General features: G+C 43.7%; 1 long non-coding RNA gene across 1 annotated transcript in view; it reads right to left on the minus strand.

Annotated features, from left to right (window-relative positions):
• Nucleotides 1-25,094, minus strand: part of LOC107534113 (uncharacterized) — a 278,218-nt gene extending 253,124 nt beyond the window's left edge. The window contains exon 1 of the long non-coding RNA XR_015716205.1: nucleotides 24,793-25,094. This is a non-coding gene — a long non-coding RNA (uncharacterized LOC107534113). The remainder of the gene's footprint in view (nucleotides 1-24,792) is intronic.
• Between the last annotated feature and the right edge of the window lie 1,927 nt (nucleotides 25,095-27,021).

The raw sequence follows: 27,021 nt of genomic DNA on the forward strand, positions 1-27,021 counted from the left end.
TCCTTCCTTCCCCCTTCCTTCCTTCCCCCCTCCCTCCCTCCCTCCCTCCCTCCCTTCCTTCCTTCCTTCCTTCCTTCCTTCCTTCCTCCCTCCCTCCCTCCCTCCCTCCCTCCCTCCCTCCCTCCCTCCCTCCCTTCCTTCCTTCCTTCCTTCCTTCCTTCCTTCCTTCCTTCCTTCCTTCCTTCCTCCTTCTCTTCCTTGCTTCCTTCCTTCCTCCCTTCCCTTGCCTTCCTTTCCTTCCTTCCCCCTTCCTTCCTTCCCCCCTCCCTCCCTCCCTCCCTCCCTCCCTCCCTCCCTTCCTTCCTTCCTTCCTTCCTTCCTTCCTTCCTTCCTTCCTTCCTCCCTCCCTCCCTCCCTCCCTCCCTTCCTTCCTTCCTTTCTTCTCTTTTCTCCTGCCTGCCTTTACTGCCACATTTTCCCCAAAATACAATGATTAATATAATTTCCTTACATGTGTATAGTTTTTTCAAGTGCTTTACACATTTCAAAATATTTCCTTGGTTTTGACTCCCTGTCTTTCACACTAGCCCCCATGAAGTAAAGCGGAGCGCCTATTTTTACAGCTATTAAAAAAGAAGCCCAGGGAGGTCACAAAATGAGTTAGTAGCAAAGCTAAAGAAAAATACCCATGTCATTTATCCATTTATTAATTTATGCAGATTGATCCTGTGGTGTAAAATCCCCATGGACTCTTACAGGGAGCCAGATTCTGTGCAGGTCGCATTTCTACACCACCAGTCCTCACCAGGAGCAGGTGCTCCTATCCCACCAGCAACAGGAAGTCAGCCAGGCAGGATATAGGATTTTCATGACATTACTAAGAGGCACTAAGAAATGTCTGAAGACATGCAAATTGCCTCTCAGAGAACAACAGACTTTCCATTTCTATTTTAATTCCTTGATGAGACAGCCATAGGAAATGCTAAGTGCCCTCTTATCTCAAGCATCTCTCATCAGGCCAGAGATCATCTTTCTCCCCATTGTGACTACATATATTCTATTACAGAATGTACAGGGTGGGTAAAGTAGGTGTACAGTCGATCATATGGGAAAAGACTTGCAGGCAATGATCATTACAATAGCTTTATGAAGTCTGTGTTTTGAGTACTGACTGTAAACCTTTTGCCACACCCTGTGTAACACTTCAGTCCATTTACTTGCGTGCATGTTCTTCTTGAACAGCTACACTTTTTATTTTCAGCAACACTTTACATTCAATATTATTTTATATTAGTTTTAGGTGTATGGCATAGCGGCTAGACCATTAATCAGATACTGGACAAACTGTTCCCCGATACTTCCAGTGCCCACTTGGCACCGTACATAATCACTACAATATTATTGACTATATTTTTCATGCTGCTACTTTACCTCCACATCAATATTTTGTAACAACCAATCTGTACTTCTCAACCCCTTTACCCCGTCATCCCCAAATCCCCACCCCCACCCTGGCAACCATCAGTCTGTTCTCTGTATCTACGAATCTGTTCTGTTTTATTTGTGTGTTTATACTGTTCTTTAGATTCCACATGCAAGTGAAACCGTAGGGTATTTGTCTTTCTCTGACTGACTTATTTCACTTAGCATAATGCACTCTAGGTCCATCCATGCTGTCGAAAATGGTAATATTTCATTCTTTTTGATAGCTGAGTAATATTTAATTGTATATATGTACCACAGCTTTTTTATCCACTTGTCTATTGATGGGCACTTGGGTTGATTCCATGGCTTGGCTATTGTAAATAATTCTGGAATGAACATAAGGGTGCATATATTCTTTCAAATTAGTGTTTCAGGTTTCTTCTGATATATATACACCTAGAAGCTGAATCACTGGGTCATTGGGCAGTTCCATTTTTAACTTTTTGAGGAACCTCCATGTTTTCCACAGTGGCTACACCAATGTGCATTTCCACCCACAATGCATGAGGATTCCTTTTTCTCCACACCCTTGCCAACACTTGTTTGTTGATTTATTAATGGTAGCCGTTCTGACAGGTGTGGGATGATATCTCATTGGGGTTTTAACTTGCACTTCTCTGATGATTAGTGCCCTTGAGCAACTTTTTATATGTCTCTTGTCCATCTGTATGTCCCCTTGGAGAAGTGTCTATTCAGGTCCTTTGCTCATTTTTCAACTGGATTATTTGTTTTTTGGTGTTGAGTTGTGTGAGTTCTTTATAAATTTTGGATATTAATCCTTAATTAGATGAAGCACTGGAAAATATGCATTGTGCCACTTTCAGTGGGTTGCCTTTGAATTTTGTTGATGGTTTCCTTTGCTGTGCAAAAACTTTTTCGTTTTATGTAGTCCCATTTGCTTTTGTTTGTTTGTTTGTTTCTCTTACCCAAGGGGATATATCAGAGAAAATATTACTAAGAGAAATGTCTGAGATTTTACTGCCTATGTTTTCTTCTAGCCGTTTTATCACTTCAACTCTTACATTTAAGTCTTTAACCTATTTTGAGTTTATTCTTGTATATGGTGTAAGAAGGTGGTCTAGTTTCATTTTTTGCATGTATCTGTATAATCTTCCCAACACTATTTATTGAATAGGCTGTCTGTACCCTATTGTACGTTCTTGCCTCCTTTGTCAAATATTAATGACCATACAGGTGTGAGTTTATTTCTGGGCTCTCTATCATGTCCCATTGATCAAAGTGTCTGCTTTTATACCAGCACCATGCTTTTTTGATAACTATATCCTTGTATAGTTTGATATCAGGTAACATAATTCCTCCAACTTTGTTCATTTTTTTCAAGATTGCTGTGTCTATTATAGGTCTTTGGTGGTTTTGTTAAAAAAAAAAAAGGGGGGGGGTATTTGTCCTAGTTCTGTGAAATACATCATTGGTGTTTTGATAGAAATTGTGTTGCATCTATAGACTGCTTTCGGTAGTATGGATATTTTAAGGGTATTAATCCTTTCTCTCCATGAGCACAGTACATGCTTCCTTTTATTTTTTTTATTTTTTTCTTCAGTGTCTTATAAATTTCCAAGTACAGGTTATTTATCTCCTTGGGTAAATTTATTCCTAGGTATTTTTTTATGCAATTGTAAATGGGATTGTTTTAATTTCCCTTTCTAATTGTTATTTATTGGTGAACTTATTTTGTATCCTGCTACTTTACTGAGTTAGTTTATAAGTTCTAGTAGTTTTTGGTGGAATCTGTTGGGTGTTTTATATACAGTACCATCCTTCTGCAAATAATGAGAGTTTTACTTCCACCTCTCCAATTTGGATGCCTTTTATTTCTTCTTGTCTGATTGTTATGGCCAGGACTCCCCGTACTGTGTTCAATAAGAGTGATGAGTGGACATTCCTGTCATGTTCCTGATCTTAAGGAAAATTATTTTAGTTTTCTCCAATTGAGTATGATGATCACTGTGGGTTTGTCATATATGACCTTTATTATGTTAAGACATGTTCTCTCCATTGCCATTTTGTTTAGGTATTTTTTATCATAAATGGGTGCTGAATTTTGTCAAATGTTTTTACTGCATTTATTGATAGATCGATCACATGATTTTTACCCTTCATTTTATTTATGTGGTGTTTCACATTAATTGATTTGTGGATATTGTACCAACCTTGCATTTGGAGAACACTGTAAGCCAAGACTCTGTCCTTTGCTCCCTGAGCACCATAAACCCTGTACTGACAACTCAGATACAAGACCTGAGGTCCCAGAGAAGAGTAATTGAAAGCACGTGGACTGATTTGTATAAAATCAAACCTTCGCATCAGAGAATAACACCATAAAACCCTTAAATCCCAGGCTGTGCTCAGGTAATTTAATCACATTTAAGTGGTTTATATAGTGCTTATCGTATAAATGAGGATATAAACTAAGTGTAAGAGAAAAAAGGTAGAATAAAAATAAAGATCCTACCATAAAATGGAGGCAAGAATGGAACTAATATAAAAATACGTATCTTAAAGGCCTATGAATATGCAGGGAACATGGGGAGGGGGAATAGAAGTTTAGCTCTAAGCTGGCTGGCAGTCAATTAGAGGAAAACCTGACCAGTTAAGCAATTTACAGTATCGGGAAGATAAACTATCAGAAGAGACTAACCAAAGAACTTATCTGCATATATACGTAACCCATAGGCACAGACACTAGTGCAGTGAAGGCCTGGGGAGGGGGCGGGAGCGGGCGGGGAGGGGTCAATGGGGGGGCATCTGTAATACTTTCAACAATAAAAATAAAGTTTAAAAAAATGTAATTGTTATGATATAATGTCCCCTTTTTTCACAAAGCCACTTTTCCAATTGTGACAGAAGGCAGAAGAGGGGTGAACCCTGTTCTTCATGAAAAAGGAGATAGGACAGAGTGAAGAACATGCATTCCTTCCTCTACAGACGATCCTGTGGTTACACGGATTCAATGACACCATGCTTGTAGGCTGCCTGGTAGTGTCTGACTCACGGTAGGAGCTCAACAGATGGTGACCATCACCGCAAAGACGAAGGTGGAGAGGACAGAGGGGAAGGAGAGAGGAGGCTGTTTTGAAAGGCAGCCCTAGCTCATTACTTACTAAGTAATCTTGGCAAATCACCACCTCTCTGAGCCTCATCTATAAACTGGAATAACGTGATCTACTTCACAGGTTTAAGTGAGAATTAAATGAGATACATGTATAAAATTTTAAAAAATGAAAGCACTTTTCACAAGTCGGGAATCCTTGAAAGCAGTCACTCTGACAGCCAGCAAGGGCCACACTCCCTGGCCCTGAGCACGTGCTTTCTTTCTGCGATGAGGAAGAGCAGCTAAAGCAGGACCTCTCACCCTTGCGCTTTCTGGTCTAGTCACATGTGCTCTCTGCCACTGAAAGGCCTTCGTACATACTGATCCCTCTGCTTTCACGATCTTCTCCCATAGCCACCTTTCCCCTGGAGCTCCCTACTCATCACTCCGGGCTCAGCCTAGGATGCCCTTCTCCCGGGAGTCTTCCCTGCCCTTCCTGAGTAGGCTCCATGAACCCCAAGATGCCCTATTTGTCTCTGGTGATAACACCGTCTTAAAATATTCAATTTTCTTGTCCAGACCCTTCTACTGGACTGCAAACTCTTTGAAGGCAGGGGACATATTTCTTCTTTATTATTGTAGCTCTAACATGTGGCACTGTGCAGGCACATAGAAAGCATTGAGTACACATTAATTAAATTGTGAGATAATAAAAGTGGATTCAAAACACAGAAGTCTTGTGACGCGACTCTTCGTTTTTTCTTGGTACTATGATGCTTAACTGGTGGCCATTTTTTCTTGCACTGAAGTTGTGACATCCACATCTCAACTGGAATTATCAAATGCTAGAAATTATGGTTAAGCTTATGTTCATTCAAGTTTCAAAGCATCTTATAGAGAGCTTAGAAACATAAAAGTAATTTAAATTTGAATTGTTTTCCAAAAACATTTAGAAGTATTCAATAAATCAGTTCAACAAACATTTATCTTGAACTAAGTTTTTTTTTGCTCACTTTTTCACAACCTCGTACAGTTCAAAAGAAATGTAATCCTTTATATTCTTTATTCATTTAGTCACAAATCATCAATAAGCTGATTAGAATGAGCTTTTTAAGATGAAAAAAATTATCTTCTAATTGAAGTTGTTGGAAACACCTTCTCCTCATAAAGATGGAGATCATGTTTTACAGAAGAGAAACCTAAATATTTAAAGACATTGCTGCTTCCTAATACTAAGATATCGCTGCCTATAAATTTGAAGTACCAAATTTGCATATATTTTCATGTTGTTTATCTTGATTTTCAGAATATACCTAAGATTTCAGTGGGTCATTCAAAACCACTCAGCAAGTCAGATATCAAAGCTTTCCAACAATAGTAAATTTTTTCGCAGATAGTGAAAAGGAGTCAGTGTTTTGGTCATCTACCGCCCACAGATGAAAAAATAAAATCATTTGGGAAACTCTGTGCAGCTAACACCCAACATATGACTTCTCTTCACAGCCTCACAAGTATCTTCTGGTTCATAAGTACCATCAGAATTGAATAGAGAGGCTTTTAAGAAAGGCTGTTTATAAACAGCAAACTTATCCTCTAGTACTCAGCGAACTGGCTGACAGACAGCCTTATATTTAGCTACTCCTGAAAGAATAAAGTATAACAGTTAATTGGTTTATGTAAGAAGAATAAAATATCTTAAACAAAAGATATAGCCATGCCAGTTAAATGTCACAGGAAGAGTATTTTCTCACGAAGTCATGTCGACAATATCAGACAGATAGAAGCAGAATATCTTAAATAATAGTGAATGGTGTATTTCCTCTGGGTATCCTCTCTTCTTTATTTATCTAATAGCAATAAATGTACAATTTTTTCAAATGACCCAATCTTTCAGGTATCCCAAAATCACTGCAGCTGATAAATAATAGATCCAATCTAATATGATCCGACAATAAGTTTCCACACCTGTATTACCCCAAATCCATGTAAGCTGATCTAGCTCATAAAGACATAATCCCTAAAAGACTTCAGTGTCAAATAATTCAACCCAGTAGTTTGCAGCTAAGGTTTTATAAAGGCTGTAACTTTTCCTCTGTCACATAACAATGGCTATTAACAGAACTAGGTATAAAATTCAGGTCTCCTGATCCTTGCTAAGGGCTCTGTCCACTATTCCATGCCAGGTCTTCTAAGCCTATTTCTTATGAATCAGGAGCTAAATCACTCTCCTAAAACTGTGTTTACACACACACACACACACATCTCTAAAGAGTGTCTGCAGTTTGCTTGATTAAGGAACAACTTATACACTTTCTTGAATTGACCAAAAGGAGTATATAGTACAATGTTGCCTGAATGGGAGGTGTCATGAAAGAAGTTTCTAGAAACAAAGAAAGGATATTACCTTAAAGTTTTGTGATCAAAGCAAAAAGAGAGAAACAAAACCCATGCCATAGAAGGTGAATAATGTACTCGCTCAGAAGAGCAAGGTGGGTGCACCATAGGTATGGGCAGAAAGGCCAATGGAGAAGAGAACCAGACAATAACTGAGCAATGCTGAGTGGCCAAGGATCCTGCAATGGCGAGTTTTGGACCTGCGGTGGGGTGTTTGCTGAGGAAAGTCCTGTGCATCTCACTGGTATTGGTGTAGGGCAGGATTTCCTAATGCAGGCTATCTGATCAGAACATAACTCATTTGTCCCCGTAAAAAAGAACCTCCCTTTGTGGTCACACCTTGTCACTGTGATCCTGTGAGGAATGGCATGGTCCCTGTGTTAACAAGTTCCAACTGGGAGGGCTCCTGCCTGCACTTGCAGGCTCAGACCTACTGCTGCTCTCATTCAGCCCTGTTTCCTCACCTATTGAGCAAACGAACATCCAAAGTCCTGGGAGACCAAGGCCAAAGACCAAACCTAAGAACCACAGGCAGAATGGAGGTAGGGCTCCCAAGCCACACCTTTGGAGATGTCTGAGATCAGACCAGAATAAAGGCCAGCTGAAAACAACTAATAAGGGTATGCTTGCAATAAGTGTTTAGGTTAGATTAAGGCACAAAGAAGGTATGCAGTGGGGGTAGGGAGTGGTCAGCATGGTAGGCATGTTAAGGGTGCAAACAAGAAAAGCTCCATTTATAATAATCCCACTGTGCACTTCCAAAGCACCGTTAACATCCAGTGAAGCTGCCTGTGATGTATAGGTGTCTTCTGATTTGCAATCTGCAATAGGGCAATGTTTTCCAAATTGAAAAGTATTATTAATTCAGAGACCAAAAACATAAGCTTAATTTTCTTACTCCCCATGGCTCATTATTTTCCGTGAAGAATTCTCAATTAACCCAAGGAAGGCATTCTAGGCTTTTCCCAAGGCATTTGTTACCCTGATGAATCTTAGCTCTACATAATGCCCAGGCACCTTGCTTCTTTAAGTCCCCTCACCTCACTTAGAAAAGCTAAGGAATTGGTTCCAAAGACATCTCACTTGTCTCTTACTTTAACAAACCATAAATCTGGGAATGTATCCTGGGTTTGGGCCGAGCACCAAGTCTTTAAGTAGATGTTTTATGCATCCTACTGCAATAAAAGCCCACATTCCAGATGGGAAAACTGAGCCCAAAACAAAAAAACGAAAACAAACAAAAAAACCTCTGTCAGCACAATTATGAATGTGGTTAAAATAGTCCATTAGATTGTGTCCAAAACAAAACAAAAATGATTAGAGTAAAAGCAGAGTCTGATAAACAGTTCAAACTCATGGAGCATGGTTAAGAGAGAGCATGTAAAATATTCCATAGATTCAGATCTGTTATACCATGGATTAAAAGGGGTAGAAAAAAGAAACACAAACTAAGAGAAGGTGAAGAGTCATTGCTAAGAACTTTATAACTATGGATCCCAAACCCACGTTTTCATTTAGGTGGTCAAATTATATTACCGCTCATTCTTCTCACCCCAGAATGGAATTCTGCATTATTCTGAGGTGTGTGGTTTACATTTGAGGAAACTTTGAATTGTCAAATATTTAGATCAGGTCAGGGTAAAACAAGAAAGAAAAAGAAACATCTCTCCCAATCATTTACATTCTAGATGTGTAAAAAGGAAATAGTTGAAAAGAGCAGTGAAAGTTTCATAATTTCCACTATTATCTAAAATTATTTTTCACAGCTTAGTTCACAGTTTTTAAGTGAGTAACAAGTACTTCTCAGCCCCATTACATGACAAAAGAAACGGGTTCAAGGTAGTCCAGTAAATGAGCGGCTATCCTACAGCTGAAACCAGGATCAGGCCTCCGGTTCTAGGTCTCTCTCAGTCTAAGACTGCACTGCCTGGCTTGACCCTAGTTTAGAGCCAAGTGCTAGGCAACAAAGCTTTGTTGGCAGAAATCTGCTCCTGTTGGGGGTGGACTGTTGAGCCCCAACTGCTAAAATAGCTCAAAGTGCCATGAAAGGATGTTGTTTTCTAAAGGGGTCTCCTCTTGGGGAGTCTTCTTTTTCGGCATGGCCCATCTGTCATTGGGAATCTAAGACATCATAGATTACACAATATGGAAACATACTGAACGTATTACATATGTCAGAGACATCTTTGCTCAGATTCCCATTCAAAGCTGCCAGCTATGCCCTGGCCAAGTGGCTCGGATAGTTGGAGCATCATCTCCTACACCAAAAGGTTGTGGGTTCCATCCCCGGTCAGGGTGCATACAGGAGGCAACCGATAGATCTTTCTCTCTCACATCGATGTTTCTCTCTCCCTCCCTCCCTCCCTCCCCCTCGCCTTCCCTTTATCTCTCTCTAAATTAATAAAAACATATCCTCAAGGGAGGATTAAAAAAAAGCTCCCAGCTATGCCAAAACTTTTTCATTCCCAAATGAGGTTCTTTTCAGTAAATGAGATGACTGAGAGAACTTAATCCTCTAAGGAAGGAGAATTGCAAAAGGAGAGGAAGAACTTGCCAAAAAAAGAGATTACTGCCGTCTCTGGGGAAAGGATTTATTTCTCTTATGACACACTGTTAAGGCCGAAAGCCTGAAATGTACAATTTCCCACTCATGTCACTTCTCCTAACTTCTTTCCCTAAACTAGATAACAAAGATGAAAGGACGGAACAGTGGACAGAAGTGAGCCCATGTGGGCATGCAAGTGTAGGCATGTGCATGTGCTCCTGATGGTGGGAGGTGCCTTTTGTTGGAAGAAATGTAATAATTCTAAACGTATTCATTTCCGAGTCTTTTTCTAACTGAAACTAATAGCCTCAGAGTTTTATGATATACATTTAAGCTTCAGAGCAACTTTCTGCTTCAGGGAAAACCTTTCTCCAACAAATCTGAAGTTCTTTATTTACTGAATTCCCACTATGTTTCAGACACAAAGGGAGGGAGTGGGAGCTGCAGTTGTGACCAAGAGAGACCCAGCCCTGCCCTCGTGGGGATTATATTCTGTTGAAAAAGTGTTAATATCATGACTTAAGGTCAGACTTGTATCTATCAGTGAGAACTAAGGGGAGAGTTCAAGTCCTAGAGACACAGGATAAAACAGCTAGCCCATTCACTCCTCTAATCCCCCCGGATAACCTCAACACTTACAACTTGGGATCCTTGCAAGGTCTGACTGAGTGTATCTGTGACAACCACACTGCCAGAAAAGACACAAGAAAATTATTTGGATCATTTCTTTCCATTCATCTGAAATGAGTGTTGCCGCTAGTGCCTTAGTAATTATGGACCCCCGGTTACTGCTTGGTTTTTGTCTTGCTTGATATCTCTGTCGTTGGCTAATGAAGACTGTTCCTTCCCACATCCAGCACTGTGCAATTGAGCAATAGATGCTCAATAAATGTGATATGTGATACAAAAATAGATGATACTAAAGAAATACAAATGATAATTTTATGGCAGAGATATAATGTAGTAATCATATGCTCAAGTTTTTAATTGTCCTATATTTTTGGCAGTACACATAATGCTTAAAATAAATGCATGTTACATGGTGTTATACAAGCAAATTTTTATTCTAAAGTTCACCACTTCTCTTACTTAATGTTTCTTTACCTTCCATCTTCATCATCTAATTTCATGGTTTTCTATTGGAGATTCTAGAAGTGCTCAAGTGAGCATATCACCATATGCTCGGTTCAATAAATAATCAACCAAGAATATCTAGAACATAAATGGGGGCTGGCACCAACATGAGTTTTGCATTGTCATGTATTGTAATGTGTCACAGATCAAATACCCAAAACACTAACAACAACAAAATTGGTTCCCCAGCTCAGTTTTAAGGCACAGCATGGTAGTTGTTTATTGTATTTATGCTTTTCAAGCTTTCCTCTGGCTCTAGAGTCTGTCTTCCTGTCGCCCTGACTGAAGCTTTCTTCCTTCCAGTTGTGTAAGGGTCGAGTAGCCTACCCTTCCCTTTCTTTCTCTCGGGCACTTAGGTCATGGCTTATGTGCAACCACAGCCAGTGGTCTATCCAGTGCATACTTATTTTCAGTAGCCAATTATCTATTCTTAGTAACTTCTATTAATTTTTTAAACATCCAGGAACTTTAGAGAACATAACATAGACAGGATTTGAACCAAGTATTCTAAGACAGACCGGGTAATTTGGGGAGAACACAAGTTGCTGAGATACGGCCTTTCTCTGAGGCTCACCAGCCCTTGAACCACCTTTGCCTTCCCCCCGCCCCTTTCTCTCCAGGCCGCTTTCCTCTCCTTTTCCTGCCAGTGAACTCCTATTTTGAAAATCAAGTGCACCATCGTTGCCTATGAAGATCTGACCTCAACTTGGACGGGGGGTCTTAGTCTCTCCTTCCTCTTTCTTTCTTCATCATAACAGACCTCACAAGGCATTGCAGGTGCGGGTTTTTACCCACCTCTCACAGAACAGTGGGGTCACCAGGGAGAGAAACTATGTATTCATCTTCATGGTCACTGGCATCTATAAAATCTCATTTGGAACAGGGCTTTGGCAAATATTTTTTCACAGTATTTTGCAGTGCTCAGGGTCACCAGAGTACTCTGCTGATTGACGCCTGCGCTCCAACACGTCAGAGCCTTGATTTCCTCCGTGTCTTACGCTTCTGTCGCCAGCAGGCTAAGCTGCGCTGAGGCAGGGAGGGGGGCATTTCCTTTTGTGTCTCTCACGGCATCTGCCTATCACAGGGCTTTACTCATGATTGATGCTCAAAGGTAAATAACTAAAACATCGTCGTTACCCCGTAGATGTGTGCAAGTGGCAACGACTAGAGCTCCAGTTGATGGACGGGCAGGTAGACTAAACATCTGTAATATTTTCTCCAGGAAAATGAGGTTTTTAGCCCAAGAGTGGGTTGCCAAGCCTGACACCTTGTTGCCTCTGTCTTCTCGGGCCCTGGCTACTGCCCATCAGAACTCCTTCAGCTGCACTGAGGTGGGGTACTGCAAGTATCAGAAGCATCTCTTTCTTCATGAGAATATATAAAAATAAGCACGGGGGATTATTTGGGAGGATGGTGGCACCAAAAACTAAGAGTGTGGCCTTGACCAGTATGGCTCAGTGGTTAAAGCACCTGATTTCCAGTCAGGGCATGTACCCAGGTTGTGGGTTCGATCCCCATCAGGGCAACCAATAGATGTTTCTCTCTCTCTCTCTCTCTCTCCCCCTCGCTCTCGCCCTCTCCCTCTCCCTTCCCTCTCTCTGGAATCAAAGAAAAGCATGCCTTCAAGTGAGGATTTAAAAAACCAACTAACCAAAACAAACAAACAAAAAACTAGGAGTGAGAAAAGCACTTAAATTACAACTACTAAAGTGCAACCACAAGAAGTCTACATGGTGAAATCTTAACCACTATCTAAAATCAATAGTCTTGTCATTTCTTGGTTCTTAAGTAGATCTGAACTCAAGCTATGGCAAAGCATAAAACAAAATGAGGAGGGAAAGACCTTAACTCTTTCATGCTGTGGTTAATTTTAGTACTAAGGGTCACCGCCATAGTGAATGTGGGGTTGAGAAATGGTACAGTAACCCTTTCCCTGCCGGTAAACACTGACTTCACCCCATTCCTGAAAAAGTAGGAGATCACTTACTTGATAAAGAGGAGGGCTTGAAAAGAAAGCTTACAATAGTTAACATCTGGATTTGACTTTGTGATAAATAATTCAGAATGCTTTTAATTTTAAAAATATTTATTAAAATATTGTCTGTCTTTAACTATAGACCTGCGCTGTCCAATACAATGGTCACCAAGCATGTAAAATGTGGTGATTGATCCTTGTAGTGTGACTAGTTCAAGCTGAGATATGTTGTAAGTGTAAAATGCACATTAAAATTCATCGATTTGGTTTTAAAATGTAAAATATCTCAGCCCTATTGTTTTTGTTACATATTAAAGTGATTATATTTTGGATATATTGGCCTAAATAAAATATATTATTAAAATAATTTCACTTGTGTAATTTTGTTTTCAATGTGATTGCCATAAAATTCAATATTACACATCTGTGGCCTACATCGTATGTCTGCTGGATCACACTATACAGATAGGGCAGCAAAACTCAACGGGACATAGTTTATGCTATAATCAAATTGTCTTCCTCAAAACCTATGTGTAGCTACAATAGCCTAGGAGCAGTATGTATGATACCATTCACCACAGCAGAAACTCTGAAATTCATAGCCAAGTCTAAGTGGAACGAAGGTAACATAGGGGAGAAGCAACATGGATAATACAAAAGAATTAAAAATTCCAAAACCATTACTCTTTGAACCTGGAAATTAGAGATATGAAGTTCATTGGAAACCCATACTCAACACAGACACACTCTTCCCAGCTCAACTCTATCATACCCAGGTCCCTGATGAGAACCCCAAGCCCCAAGCTATCTTTCCAATGAATTGTCCTTGAGAGACACTAAACAGTATAGAGCTTGGAAATGGGAGACAGACATTCATTCTGCTACTATAGTTGGGTAGCTATTGAAGATCATTAATATCTGATGCAAATTTAAGATGCTCTATATGGAAGAAATGAGTAGATATATTTCTTATGTTTCCATTCGAAGTACTAGAGGAGGAGCCCCAAGGGGAATAATACTTACAAAGTAAAAAATTATCATCTTTCTTTTTCCTCCAACTTCCAGGATGAGGATGGAAATTCATTGATGAGTATTTGTTAGTTAATGAGGAAAGAGCACTACAAAAATAAAAATGTCTCTGAGAGGCACAGCACTCTCCTGATTGCAGAAAATTAAAGAGAAACGGTTCTCATTAAAATGTCCTATGCAATTGTCCGTCTCTCATGAGCCTCTCAGATTCCTCTGTCCCTCCCACGATGATAACTTGTCTTCCTGGCCATAGCCAAGAACATATTCTTTGTCTGGTTGCATAAGCTTCTAAAAATAGCAACTTATCATGGAAATGCTAAAAGACCCTTGAAGATAGTGTTTTGATGGGTCATTGAGTTATTGCAGTGTCTATTTTCTGTTACATATTGTAATTAAGGATAATAATTGTTTTTGATGATTTTCAAACCTTAAAAGTATATCAGTTTTATGCTTTGGACATTTTTATCTTAAAACTCTTGAAGAAAGGTTTTCCATGGTCAAAAAAGTTTTACCACAGACATAGAGATTAATTTCCTCCTCATTACTGAGTTCTATCTAATAAAAAAGAGAGGCTAATTCAAACTGTAATTTATTTTTCTGTCTGTTTAGGTTGGTTAGATAACTGAATTCAAAGTAAAATAATTAGAAAAATTAGCTGGCAGAATATTTAAAGAGAACTTAATAATGGCATTTCTCATTTCTGAAATCTAGAATTTTAAAACTGAAAGAGTCCCCCAAATATTCTAGTGCATGTCCCCATAAGACCAGAGAGTTAAGTCATTTGCCCAAGTTACACATCAGGGGAGCTTGCTGTCCTCTGTCCTGGATCACTTATTAATTGTCCCTCTCCTTGACACCAAGTGAATGCTGAGTCAGTGAATGAATAAAAGGAGAGACTTAACAGAACTTGAGTACACTTGGAGGTAAGAAAACCAAGGTGTTAAGGCTACAAAAGCAGATAGAAAACATAGGGAAGTAGGAGAGACTTTCTTCACAAAGCTCACAAATGGCCAAGACTCTATGGAGTCAGGAAGGTTTCCTGGACAGTCAACTTATTCAGATGCATTTTTCCATAGTATTTTTTTTTTAAAGTATGTCTTTATTGACTTCAGAGAGAGGAAAGGAGAGGGAGAGGGAGAGATAAAAACATCAATGATGAGAGAGTCATTGATCAGCTGCCTCCTGCACGCCCCCTACTGGGGATCGAGACCACAACCCGGGCATGTGCCCTGACCGGGAATCAAACCTTGATCTCCTGTATCTTAGGTCAATGCTCAACAGCTGAGCCACGCCAGCCGGGCTCCACAGTATTTTTTTAACTGAGGGACAATGCACAGAAAATAAACCATTTTAAAGTGAACAATTCAGTTATAAAATTTAGTACCTTAACAGTCCTGCACAACCATCACCTCTTTCTCATTCTGAAACATTTTTATGATCTCCCAGAAAACCCCATGTCCATTACACTGTCACTCCCAACTTCCCTTCTCCCCAGCCTCTGGCAACCACCAATCTGCTTCTGTTCCTATGAGTTTACCTATTCTGGACATTTCATATAAATGAAATCATACAAGTGACATTTTATGACCTGCTTCTTTCACTAAGTATAATGTTTTCAAAGTTCATTCACACTGTAGCATGTATCATTATTTTTTATGGCTAATATTCCCATATATTATATACCACAATTTAGTCAACTCCTTAACTGTACATAAAGCATTTGTGGTAATTTTTGATCTTCAATTCTCATTGAACTCTCTGCCATCAATGAACACGCTTTTAAGAGTCCTCACACAGAAGCCAGTTACTGCTGTTCAACAAAACAGAAAGCTGTTTTAATATTGCACCAAGTCAGTAAAGCAACTCTCTCTGCAAAAACCGTGGGGCATATATAACAACAACCCTTTGCAGTGAGCACCATTACCCCGTCTTTATTTTGTAGGTGCAGAAGCTGAGACATAGAGAGCTGAAGTAGCTGAAGTGGCTCCAGTGTCCCAGCTGGAACTTGCAGCACTAGGGCTGGGTCCCTTCCCTTTCCATCCACCCAGCAACAGCATTCAGCCAGCTACCCACACAACCCACTCACAACCCACTACATCAATTACATTTCCACAAATTAAATTTTGAGGAAAGGTTTTTACATTCAAGACAAGAAAAATCTCAAGTAATAACTAGGTTTAGTTCTAAATGCTTGTTTGTAAGTCAGTCCTTGTAATTCATAAAGCAATTTTCCAAGTGAACAATCGTAAAATGATTGGTACATTCTCAGACTAGCCCACCAAAAACCTAATCAATCATGCAGCTGAGCTACATTATTGTTGCATTAGCAGACTTAAAATATATGTGTTCTACTATTTTTATTAGAAAGCGCATTCCGATTTGAGAACGGAGGTGTCTGAGCTCAGCACCTCCTGCCAGCAGCGCTGGTCTCTGCACTGCCTGCCCCGCCCTTCGCTCCAACCCTGTGGACGTTCCAGAGACTGTGGGGCGGATTCTACCGAAGAGGGGGCTTCAGTTAAACGGGGTCCAGGTGAACCTCCAAAGAGGAACTGGGGCAGATATGAGGGCTGAACCAATTCTCAGAGCAATGTGGCAGGATATTTAGCAAGTGTGGAGAGAGGTAGAACAGAACAGGAATGAGGTTTGTGTTTGATATTTCATGGTGAGCTGTAGGTTGATTTTGAATTATAGCCCGGAATAACTGCTATTGTTAAACAGAGACATTCTGGAACATTATGCCATTATAATAGCATAGACAATTAAGATGAGACCGAGTTTACACAATTTTAAGCATGAACTCAAAATAATATAGGGTAAAGACTTTCCGTTCAATGTTTTAGAGTTTTCAAAGCACTTTACCACCCATTGTCTCTTGAGGTCCTCACAACAAACCCACGTGTTAGGGTAGAAATCAATATACCTATTTTACTGATGCAGAAATGGATCATGGCTGTAAAATGCTGTGGCCACACAGCTAGTAAGTTGTGGAGCCAGGACCCCAGTGTAAGCGTGTTAACTCTGTGAGTCCCAAGTGCTCCGGCACACTGTGCCCTGGGGCTGTGGATCCCAGAGCGGAGGACTGCAGGGTAGACGCCGCTCCAGGCAGGAGAAAGGCCCACGCAGCGCTCGCTGTCTATGGGAAGTGAGCCGGCGTTCTCCTGAGCCTTCTTATTTTGTGGCTTACTCTTCCCGTCTCAAAATCCTACATCCTGGAGTAAAATTACCTTGAGATCATGGGAGCACAGGCTGTGAAGGATCAGTTCCCGTTTCCTTTCAAAGTGCAGATTACTTCAAACCAAAACAACTCGAGTTATTCCAGGGATATTTATACGCACTGAATGTTTTATTTATTTACACGACTACGCCGTGTCCTTTAGCCTTAAGTGCGTCCCCAGGACAGAGCCTTCGCATGACACCATCCTGCTGTCCATTTCTGAAAACGGAATGAGTCCAGCGGGGACTCCTTACGGAGGCTCGGAGGCCCTTTCAGGCACCGAGCTGAGCACTGAGATGCTTCCCCTGGCTGTCCTGCCAGGCGAGGCGCTGCTCTTCCCCAGGGCTGGCCGGTTACAGGTGGGCTAGGCCCCCACCGTCCAAGACCTGCCGGCCCACCATCACTGCCGATCACCCGCGCCCCTTCCACGTCCTGCTGTGAAGAGGAGAGGCTCCTAGGGCGCCTGAAATGGACAGACATGAGCTCCTTCAGCCAAGTCACAACTGACTGCTGGTCCACAGCCAGCGCAGCACACGGGGTAACTGAGGGTAATGCGTAAGGAGCGATGACTCACTCTACTCCTCCTAAGACTCACAGAATCTGTGTGTCCACTGGGGTGGTCCTGGGGCTGGTTCACGGGAGAAGAAAGAAAGTGATCACTAGGGAGTGTGTTAACCTTCTTCCTAGGGCTGACTGCACCTCAGACGGCGAGACCGTAGGCATAAATCTCGGGACCGGAGGCTTGGAAGGCTGCATGTCTCGTTCGACCCTGATTGATCTCACTAGTGTCTTTCTAAGCGGTTGGGGGAATTCAGACTCTCTTGCCTCTTACTCCAGCCTCTATTCAGTGGGTGATCTTGGAAGAACACTGTGACCCTGCTCTGCGGGCATCCTGTCAGCAGCCCTCGCCTGGAATTCTGCACTTGCTACTTAGTAGCCATGAGACTGAGCAACGCAGCAAACTGGCCAGTGGAGCCAGCATGTTTTCAACTATATACTGACAATAATAACATTGTTACCCAAATGAAATAAATAACATGTGCAAAAACGTGAACATTTAAACGCTTCAAGTCGATTTATCTACTAAGAACAAATGTAACTGCATGCGAAAACAAACCACATCTTTCCGTGTTTTAAGTTTGCAGCCTCATTTTCTAATATGTAAATTGTTTTCACAAAAAAAGTGGACGTTCAAATAGTTATCTAGTAAAATCGGATCACAAGAAAAGTAACTTGATATGCTGTATGGAGACGGGCTAAGGGACGTTTGTGTTAAAGCCGCTGATTTAACATCTCGCATGTCACTAACTATAAACACAGCTGCAGAGGCTCACGCATGAAGGTCCTGTGGCTGAAGTCCCCACCCCGAGGAGAACAAGGCTTCACCCGTCGCTTCCCTGGCCCCTCCAGTTGTCCGTCATTTCATCAAAAAAAGAAAAATCCGCCACACGCTGCCCAGCACGGTGACTGGCTCTGTAACGGTGGGGACTTCTTTTCGCACATCCCTCCCCTGCTCTCTCGCTCTCCCGCCCCGCGGGCCCTGCCCCAGCGCCTGGCGCCCCCTCCTGGGCAGGTTTTCAAGCGAACCCCCTTGTGGGCGCCTCCCTCGGCCCCGGACCCGGGCTTTCTCCCTCCAGCCCCCAGTCGCCCCCCTTCACCCCTAAATCCTGCAGCGGGGACAGAGCGCAGGTCACCCCGCGGCGGGCAGCGCGCCCCGGGAAGCCGCGGGGCAGACGCGGCCTCGGGGGCTGGGCCTGCGCGCAAAGCGCCCCGCAGCCTTTCGGGGCCCCGCGCCAGGCGCACGGGCTTCGCGCCGGACCTGAGACGCGCCCCGCGCCCGTGCTCGGGGGCTGTTTCCCCAGGAGGCTGGGTGTTGCCGAGCGAGTTACGTTCAGACGGAGGATGCCCAGGGGGGCCCAGGAGGCCCGTGTCCCCCGGAGAGAGCGCGGCCGGGGGCGGTCGGACCCGCGCGGGGACGGGGCCCGGGCCCCGCGGGCCGGCTCGGCCCTGGTCGCCGCTGCAGCGCCCGGAACCCGCCCCAAGGCGGCGCCAGGGCCGGGCACCCGCCCCGCGCCCGGCCCCGGGGCCCCGCCGAGGCCAGCGGCCGCCCCCCGGGCCGCCGTGGGCAGCTTTTCGTGCCCCTGGAGTCCTGCCCTTCGCCCCACTGACGAGCTTTCCCAGATGTGCTCCCTGTGAAGCGTCAGCCTGACAGCAGAGTGGAGGTCTAGCAACACGCGGTGGCCCGGCCCGGGCGCCCTCGGGGCGCAGGCTGCCCAGTGGCCGCGTGCCGGCCGCGTGCCCGGCCCCTGCCCGCCGCGTGCCCACCCCCCTGCCCACCCCCCTGCCCGGCCCGCAGAGGGGCGCGCGCTCCGCCGCCGCAAACCCACGCCGGCGGCACCGTTTTCCCTCCCACTTCCCCAAACTGCGCAGCTGAGCTGTGCGCGCCCTCCTCACCTCGGGCCTAACCTTCTTCTTCGTACGCAGCTGAACTCAGTAACGAATTAAATACTCTGTTAGATAATCCCTTGTAAATTACTTAATTTACAGAGTCTTAAAAATATTCTCATTTTTTTCATTTTTAATTGTGGTGAAATGTACATACCATAAAAGTCACCACCTGCAGCGTTTTACGACGTCAGTGCGGCGGCGGTGAGCACGCTCCGGGTGTGGGGCGCCGTCCCCACCACCCCCGGCCTTCATCTGCCCAAACCGAAACGCCGGCCTTCCGGCTGCTCGAGGTGCCTCCTAAGTGGAAACACACGGCATTCGTCTTTGTGACCGACACGTTTGCTTAGCACGATGCCCTCAAGGCTGTGCACGCGCCCGAGCCCCCGTCCCTGCCCCGCCCGCCCCCTCTGCCTGTGAATGCCCGCGTTCCGCAGACCCGCTCGGTGCTCCCAGGCCCTTCCCGGGAGCCCGGGTGGACAACCGGCCGCGGGAGGCCGTTGTCAATTATTTTGGCTATCGACCCAGAAGTGGGATGTCTGGATCGTGCGTAATGCCGTGTCTAGCTCCCTGAAGAGCTCCCATACTCTTCACAGCGCTGCCATTTTACACGCCCCCGTCCGCGCACGGGTTCCAGTTTCCCCCCTTCCTCCCCACACGTCTGCTTTTCTCGTTTTCAAGTGGCCGCCCTCATCGCTGCGGCGCTTCTCCCGCCCTCTCCGGGAGCCTGCGGGAGGCAGGTGCACATCTGCATTGCCCATACCCTGACTCGTTCACTTCTCACGGCAGGCAGGGATGTCTTTCCGTCAACCAAGCCCTGCTCTGGCCAGAGTTCTGTCTAGTTTCTCTGTCTTTTCCAGTCTTTCCCTAGTTCAGGAAATGTAAAATTAATTTCTGCAATCAAAGGGTTTGCAGCGCTCTGAGAGAGCACTCTGCGCAGCTCGTTCACCCAAGCCTCCTTCTAAGGGAGAGACCCGCTTCAGGCCAGAAGAAGGTGGCGGCACTGGGACCCATCACAGTAGGGAGGAGAGCAGCAGCAGGCACTTGTACAGCAGCTAAACCCGATCGTCACCCTAGAGGAAACTCTAGTGACATTCCAATTTCCAGGTGTAAAAACTAAGACACAGTGAAGTAAAATAATATTCAAAGTCACATAGCTAGAAAACTTCAGGGTCAGACCCAAATCCCAGCCACTTCATTCTGAATTCTGTTTTTAAACTACCCAATACTACGTAACAATGACTGAGGTCTTCACTCTCAAGCTGCAAAACTTCTAAGGACCTATGTGTGGGGTCAAAACATAATTTGCATTTGTTGTTGAAATGGAACGGTTCCTCCCAGGCAGTGTGCTTAAAGCTAACCAAGCACTGACTGTTCAGGGGGCCAGGCTTGCTCAACTCTGGACAATACATGTTAATGGATCCAGAATTAGGCAAGACATAGGTGCCTTAGGTACCTCTCATCTAGGCAACTTGCAGAAATACTACTCAGCAGCCAAGAGTCTGCAGGAACGTGGTTGCCTTCATCCACTGAACACGCTTCCTGGGGTCTCCCTCTTCACATGACATCACCTTCCCTGTCCATCGATCACCCAACCCTCCTTGCCTCAGCGGCCATACACCCTTCTCTTTTCAGAACAGATTTTCTCCTCTTTAAACTTCCCAGGAATATTGTGAACTTTGAAGAAGCTAATGTTGGTAAAGCATAAAATTTAGTGTTGGGTACATAAAACAACATCCACCTACAAACCACACCCCACCGCCAGCTGCAGTGACCTTCCCTTCCTAGCGTGGGCAAGTGGCTGGATGTTGTGCTGAGGCAGGTGAAGGAAGACACTGATCTCTAAAGAATGTAAGACAGACATTTAAAATCTTGACTCCACATCTACCGGCCCTGAAGGCCCTTCACGCTTCTGCGTCACCACACGTTTCGTCAATCTGCGCCTAAGTGCTCCGTATCTTCATATATCCCAAATATTCAAGTAGATGGAGGGAAGCAGCCCTGCCCTTCATCTGGTTGTTAGCCTGTGGCTGTGTATTTACAAAGTTCTCTATACAGCGAGTACTCAATTATAAGCCACTGATTTTGTCAGTGGCTTTCTCTCTCTAAAGATGTCTTTATAACATAATGCGATGTGTAAGCCCAGGAGCTTTGGAGCCTAGATACTACATCAACCTCAGCAGCTCAGTCAGTGCTGGTCAGAAGGGCCAAGAAATACAAAATCTTGACAATTCTGAAACTCGCCTGTACATGTGTCTTTGTTTTTCAATACCAGACAGATGAATGAGCCTAGATAGCCTCTCAGCATCATTCTTTCCTTCACAGAGATGTCTCGTAGCTAATGAGCCTGGTCAGGAGCTCGGGAAGACCACCAAAGGTCATGGGATTTGATTCCACTCTACTGCTTATCTCAGACTCACCTGCTTGGGCAACCTCCCCAGCCTCTCCCTGGAGTGAGATCAAGAAGGCCACTGCTTTTGCCTTAATTGGTTCCCTGGGCTATTCAGCAGAGTCTTCGTATCTTCAATAATTATACTATAGTGCTACTCATCTGATTATGTTAACTCATCAACACAACCACCCTGAAGATATGGGAGTTAAGCTAAGAGATTTTTGGATTCACAGTGTGATTAGCTCGCACTTACCTTGGGTGCTATAGAGCACAAACAGCAAGAACAGGCGCCATTCAAAACTCTGTAGGGTTTACTCTGTGCATCGTCCCACATAATCCTCACAGCAGCGCTATGATAGGTGTCCCCACTCCACATACCAGGAAGAAGAGATGCAGAGAAACCGAGCAAAGTCCCTGTCACTACACCATTGGGTGCCTGTTTTAGGGCACCACAGATAGCCAGCTCCACAACTCCCTAAGTCTGATTGTGGGTGAAGTAACTTTTCCAATCTTAGTTTTCTCTTTCATAATGAGACTGACAACATTTAAAGTCCCTGGCACTGTCACACTTTTTGCCTTCATGGATCATGGAACTCCTCTTTATATATCTCTCGGCCTCAGCAACCTGGAGGTCCCCACATAAATGTGGGATGGCCTAGGATTCCAGATCCCAAGCTGGGAAACTCAAACCCCCTTCCACCCGTGACCTGACCTTACACAGCAAGTCGTTCAATCTTTTAGTTTCACCACTTGTCAAATGAAAATATCAACACTGGTCCAATCTATTTTAATGTATTGTGTTAAAGTTAAAAATAAAAGGAAAGATATGAAGGTTCCCTGAAAGATTTCAACTACTTTTCAAATTTAAGAAACCATTATAGTAACAGATTCAGTTTGAGGATTTTTGCACAAAGTAACTGCTATTATCCAAAATGTAAAGCGAATGGAGAAACTGAGCTTGAGACACAGAAACTGACACCAGATTATTCCTATTACTGCGTAGGGAGAGTCTCCGACTGGAGCTTGAGAGCTCTGTGTGCGAGTTCTAACTCGGTCGCTGTTTCGGACAAACCCCTGAACTTCACTACACAATAGAGATATAAAACTTATCTTCTCCAAGCCCAGAGAATTGGGTGTGGGCTGGATACAAAAGCACTCAGGAAAGTTGAGACAAGAAAACCTCCAGGAAGTCAATTATATGCATTTTTTAAAATGTGATGCCAGATTTTTTTCCTCTCCCTTTCCTTGTCACAATCTAAATGTTATCCAGATGTGGACATGAGGAGGCCTGTCTTTGTTTTCTCTACCTTTTGGCATACCCGTTCACTTTTTTGTGCCTCAGAAAGTTTCAGTGATATTCTTTAAAACATAGGTCATAAAGGAGGGAGGAGGTTGGGAAGAAAAGTCAGAGAAAAGCTTATAGAATGCCCCAGAATGGCCACCGCCTCCCTTTCAGTACAGACAGAGCCCAAACAGTGAAAAGGCCCCTGGCTCCAGACAATGCCCTCAGCGTGCAAAGCCTTCCAGGGGCTCTGTTGCAGATCCCAGGCTGCAAGTGGTGCGCGAGCTCGTGGTCACACACACACACACACACACACACACACACACACACACACACACACAGGAGAACTGTGCTCTCCTGTCCCAGAAAGGATTTGTTGTTTCAACTAAACTCACAAGATCTCTGCCACATGCTTGGGAAGAAGGGACAAACCAAAACAAGATGGAACTGCTTTGACTGTCTCCTGGGGGCCAGTCTATATCACACACACCACCACTGGTGCCTCAGAGCTGCTACTTATGAAAAACAGAGGGAGGTGCTGAGCTGCATCAGTTTCGACTAAATCAAAGGCCTGGGAGCAGAAGGAAGTGGAGGTGGGGGCATCTGTCCAGATCCTCTCCTCCTGCCTCAAGCACGGGTGGGGAGCAGGTCACTGCCTGGCAGGGTCTGGCCCCTTCCTCTGGGTCTCCCCTGAGGTCCCCTCCCACTTTGCTCACTGCTTCAGCTGCCAGGAAAAACAGATGGACAGAAGTTAAAAGAACAACGTCGGCTCATCGGCTAAGTCCGGCTGCACACCCTGGCCACACTGCCATCCCTCTCTGGGCAGGAAGGTGGAAACGAAGCGCAGGGCTGCTGCTGCGCTGGTCCCTGTGAAACAGTCGCAGGTCATTCGCATCCCCTGAATAGCCAGCTGGCCGGCCTGATTTACACATTGATGATATGTGACGCTTTGTATTCCGGCACATATTTAATCCCTGATTGATCTTTGTATGTTTTTTGCTGTTGTTTTTTAAAAGATCAATCCCCTTTGCTCTTGAAATTCTTGGATAAGATTAACCGCTGAAGCTCTGGATGCCCTGCTTCTCCACGGAGTCCCGTGGTTTCTTCACCCCGGTCCTCGGATGTTTTCAAAGGGATGCCTTTTCTAACCTGCTTGTCCAGAGACCCTAATTCTCTCTTATCTGAGTTTTCTGTGTTATCAACTGATAAAAGCACATTAAGGCCTGATTTACTTTTTATGATTAAAAAATAAAATTATTAACCTAGACTAAACCAGTGAGCATAGAACATGCAGTACTTTTTGCATTCATTGCTTATAGTCACCAAAAAGGTCTTGATTTAATTTCTTTGTTACAAACCTTGGCCTGCCTTTCTAAATACTGCTTGTCTCCAAAACCACATTAAAAACTCTACTTCGACACAGATTCTAAAAACATCTATACCCATTTCCTAGAGTTAGAGTTGAACATTGTAAGGAAAGCACATTACACGTACAGTGAGATGGCTTTTCTCTCTAGGACGGCTCACAATGCAGTCTTAAAGCCACCAAATTTCCATAACCAATCCAATGAAAAGCAAACTGTCTTTCATCCTTGGCAGCAATAAAAGCAACAATTTTCACCAAATCAACCCACACCAAGAGTTAATATAACACAGAACATATTCACATTCAGACCAGTATGGCTACATCAGCTCACCACAATATTTGTTTGAAAAACACAAAATTTGTGGTAGAGAGAAACTCTAATACAAAAAGAGGTTCTTTCAAATGCAAATTAACCCAAAGACATATTTTCCCTGTGTTTGAAAAGTCACTCCAACATATGAAAAACATACTTTTTGTGTGGAAAAAAAATGGTGTGTACCCACTTATTTGAAAAGGCAATTAAATTTGTTGTAGATTACCTTAACAGCTGAGAAAAGTTAAGTCCTGGCTCCATAAATCCTTAAGACTTTATTAGCATTCACTGACCTAAGTAGTCTTCAGTTCCCAGGTAGCAAAGTTTCTTTTCTTCTCCACTGACATGCTCTGCACACCCTAGAGACAGTATATGACTGAGTTGATCAGGAAAGAATACTGTTTCCAATACTGTGGCAGAAAGAAAGGCAGAGAGAGAGAGAACAAAACGCAGTCCAATCCAGTATCCTTCCTGGTGGAAAAAAAAGTAGATCCAGTATTTGCCAGTATTCTGGAACGAGTTCAAACATAGCTTGACAAGCTATAGGGGAATTTACACTGAGCATGCTTAGCCCAGCACTGCTTGCATGAGACACTCTTAATGAATATTACTTCCTTCCCACTGGCTAGTTCTGCTGGAAGTCCACACCCACTCCTTTCAGAAGCCAGGAATTTAGCTTCAGTCAAAGTCCAGAAAACATGCTTATGCCGAGACAAGGCCTCGCCGATCCATAAACTTTCAGGTTGTGACCTGCAGGTCAGTTTAACAAATAGACCATGGGGGTGATTTTTTTTTTTTCCCCTTGGTTATATTCCCAGCTTTGTGACTGTTCTAAATGGCAGTTGCCCTGGAGAAAAGCAAAGCAGGCAGCCTTCTTTCTAAAGCACACCACGTCCCAAGCGGTTTAAAGGCTTCTCCTGATCGAGCTCCTAAACCCAAACTCGATCGAATAAGGGGTATCTGCAATCAAAACAGCAGGAGGATGTTTGGATTCTGGATACATTTTCTTTTTTAAAATTCTACCCAAAATGTAATCTTTCAGATAATGTACATATTAGCCTCCTCTAAAATGCAACATGCCAGTGCACCATCTCAAAATTCAGATTTCACTCACTGCGCTAAGTCACACTGAAAATGGTTTTATTTTTCAAACAATGCTTTCCCTTTCCCTTTCCCTAAATCGCTCTGTCATGTTTATTTCAAGAGGCCTGAAATTCTGGAGATTAAAAATAGACTACTTCTCTGGCTGAAAAGGCAGAGTTCTTACTCTGCAAGTGAGAGGGGTGTGGGGAAAGGAGACGGGGGAGAGGCCGAGAGAGGGTGAAAGAGCATTTTATTTAAAATAATAATAATATCTTTTGTTTTTCTTCTGATGTTTTCAGGGTGCCATTTATATGTGTTTCTGTTTTCTATAAAATTACAAATATTATGAAATACTCATTTGGAATTAAAGTGCTTATTTGCTTAAATGCACTCACACACACACACACACACACACATGCACACACATGCACACACACCAATGTGTTTTTAAAAAGCAATGATGTCACAGAGAATCAAAAACAATAGAAATTTCCTAAGTGTTCAAAGAAATATGGTGTGCCCAGCCCTTACTACAAAGGCTGCAGAGATAACAACAATTCCTTGGATTAATAAAAGGGGCTTCTATGTGTTTTATGGGTAAATTTATTGCCTCTTTATGCCTGCAACACTTTCAACACTTCTGAGCTCTATGGTGTGTTCTCCATATCTAAGATCCTTGGAGCATAAAGTATTTCCTTGGAGAGAGCAGGTGGAAGCTACACTCACCTCCTCCCAGAACCAAACTGGAATTAAAACTAAATATAGAGCAAGCAACTTGAATAACCAACTGAAGACTAGCTGAAGAGGAGTCTTATAACCAAGGATTTACGGAAGAAGCTACATAGAGAACGTGTAAGGAGGGTTGAGATGTAAAAAGGGATGGCCTCACTCCCATGGGTGGCGGCTGGGATTCTGGAGGGATGTCTCAGCTGCAAAGGTTCCCCCTGAGGAGTGTGGGGTCTCAACCTCATGTTGGGTTTCCCTGCCCAGAGCACCAGAGCTGGGAAGAGGCACCATATAACATCCGGCTGTGAAAAGCAGCGGGGTTTCCGTTCTCCAGGGAGAGTCAGGAGTCTCCTAGAGACAGGGGCACCCTCTCAAAGGGCAAGCAAACCACATCTCATTCACAGCTACTCACCCTGGGCTCCAACAGAGGGAGGGTGGAGCAGACTAGAGTTGCAAGAGGAGAGACTGGGGTTTATGGCTCTGGGGAAGAGAGCTGAAGGGACAAGCACCACAATACCTGTGCTGAGTCCCTCTCCCACATCACACATGCTTCTCTCTTGGGTCAAACCCTCCCCTCCATTTGGCATCAGCCAGGGGAAATGCAATAACCCCACCATCTATATTCCTTGTCATCCCACCCTCCGGA

The sequence above is a fragment of the Miniopterus natalensis genome, chromosome 20 (genome assembly GCF_054644295.1).
Source record: "Miniopterus natalensis isolate mMinNat1 chromosome 20, mMinNat1.hap1, whole genome shotgun sequence".
Lineage (NCBI taxonomy): Eukaryota > Metazoa > Chordata > Mammalia > Chiroptera > Miniopteridae > Miniopterus > Miniopterus natalensis.